The following is a 2,369-nucleotide window of genomic DNA, read 5'->3' on the forward strand; positions in this document are numbered from 1 at the left end:
ACCCAGCTCCGAGGCTGCCTGCTGCACCAGCAGCTCCCGCAGCTGCTGCTGCTCCTTGTGAGCGGCTTCTCACTCCCAGCCAGCTGGCCCCGCAGCAGGGCCGCCACCACCTTCAACTGCAGAGAGAATGCAAGGGCTGGGGGCTCAAGCTCGTGGGTCCAAGGAAGAGGCCCAAGGCCTGAACTACTGGATTCGAAGTGGGGGGATGAAGCCCAGGGACCTCAACTTGGAGGGAGGCTCCAAGCGGGGGGCCTAGAATCTGATCCCACTGGAGGAAAGGGCTGGGAGTCTGGCCTCGTGGGTTCCCTTGAGTTGGGGCCAGACTTCCAAGGAGTCCACAGCTTCACCTCAATCCTCAGCTCCTCCTTCTGGCACTGTAGCTCCTTCACTTGCTGCTCCATCAGGGCCACGCAAGTCAATACCTCCAGCTGCTGTCCTCGCAAGCACTGCGCCGCCCCTCGCACCTCTTCCCCCAAAGAGGTGGATGCGGGGGGTGGGGGTTAGGGGGTGGGTATGACGACCTTCGCTATTGGAGGCATAGCTTTGGGATGGAGTTGAGGGGGCGGGGTTAAGTGGAGATGCCTCGCCCCTTGCAGTCACACAGTAGGTCTGGTCCCCACCCACATGCCCCTCAGCAGGTCTCAGTCCACCTAACAAACACCACGCCCATAATCTGTTGCAGGCTCTTTTTGTCCTGAGATAGGGTCTCACTGGATGGAGTGCAGTGGTGTGATTACAGCTTACTGCAGCATCAACCTCCCAGGCTCAAGCGATCCTCCTGAGTAGCTATGACTGCAGATGCTCACCATTATGCCAAGCTCTTTATTTATTGGATTTTTTGGTTTATTTTAGTAGAGGGGGTCATGCTATGTTGCCCAGGATAGTCTCAAACTCCCGGACTCAGGCAGTTCTCCCACCTCTGCTTTCCAAAGTGCTGGCATTACAGGCATGAGTCCCAGTGCCCATCCTCAGCTGGGACTCATACCGGGAATCCCAGCACTTTGGGATTACACTCAGTCTCTTGTATTTGAGGTCAGAATGTGGGAGGGTACAAGTCTAGTGACCACTCGGCCACACTGACCAGAGTCTTGCAGTACTGTATGGCAGGTGGGGGGATACAAAGCAGACTTACGAAAGGTGTTTCTTCTCTATCCAGGTCCTATTCTGTTAGCCTCACTTTCTCATAGTGCCTGGATCTGTCTGTTTCTTTCTCCACCCCACCCCATCTCAGGGACTCAGTATCTGTCCACTGACTGAATCACTAGATCTTCTCCCTCAGAGTCTCTCTCTGTCTCTCTCAAGGTTTGTCTCTGTTCCTCTGAGCATCTCTCCCATTTATTTCTGGGTTTCCCTCTGACTCAATTCCCCTCTCTGACTCTGGTCTGTTTCTTTTTCAGGTCTTTGTCTCTCAGGCTCCATGTCTCTGGGCCTCTGTCTGGTTTCTTGATCTCTCTGCATCTCTTACTTGTTTGGGTCTCTCTGTTCAGTAGTCTCTCCTGTTTCTGGGTCCCTCTGTCTGCCTGGTCTCTGCCTCTCTCTCTCTCTCTCATTTTTAGAGATAGCTTTTGCTCTGTCCCAGGCTGTGGTGCAGTGGCACAATCACAATATGCAGCCTCCAACTCCTGGGCTCAAGCAGTCTTCTACCTCAGCCTCCCAAGTAGGTGAGACTACAGACACGCAGTGCTGCGCCTGGATAATTTTTGTATTTTTTGTAGAGAGGGGATTTGCTGTTTGCCAAGACTCATCTCAAACTCCTGGGCTCAAGCGATCCTCCCCTCTGCCTCCCCAAGTGCTGGGGTTATGGGCCTTAGCTACCTATCTGGGTCTTCTATACCCATTTCTCTCTGTCGCCCATTTGGGTCCATCTCCATTCTTAGGGCCTCCCCGTGGCTCTATCTGGTTTCTGTCTCTGCATCTCTGGCTCCGTGTCCTGGTGTCTGTCTCTCAGTAGTTTCTGCTGTCGCTGTCTTCCCGTCTCTGGCTGTCTTTCCTGTTTCCTTCTACCTGTCAACCTGACAGGCCACCTGTTTGGGTCCCCATTGGTCCAGGCCCCCAGTGCAGTTGCCCTTGGGCCCCTCACTGCGTCGCGGCTGCTCTCACTGCTGCTGCCTTCCCCACTCCGTCATCTTCACCTGCCGCTCAGCTCCTCCACGGCTCAAAGACTCTGCCAGGATGTCAGGCGCCTCCTGTTCCCAGGACTCCTCAGGATGGCCCTGGTGCTGGACCTCCATATCGCATTCTAGGACTGGTGGTGGCAAGGTCCCCTCCTTGGGGCTGCTCCACATACCCATGACCGCCCAGGCTCCTGAGAGGTTGGCAGGGTGGGGGAGCCCTGAGCGCCTCGCACCTCTGCTGCGGGGCACTGTGCC

The 2,369-nt window shown here is 55.6% G+C and overlaps 1 pseudogene; it reads right to left on the reverse strand.

Annotated features, from left to right (window-relative positions):
- Positions 1-7: 7 nt before the first annotated feature.
- LOC116548320 lies at positions 8-2,291 on the reverse strand (annotated as a pseudogene).
- Between the last annotated feature and the right edge of the window lie 78 nt (positions 2,292-2,369).

The sequence above is a fragment of the Sapajus apella genome, unplaced genomic scaffold (genome assembly GCF_009761245.1).
Source record: "Sapajus apella isolate SASKATOON/1434 unplaced genomic scaffold, GSC_monkey_1.0 scaffold9704, whole genome shotgun sequence".
NCBI lineage: Eukaryota > Metazoa > Chordata > Mammalia > Primates > Cebidae > Sapajus > Sapajus apella.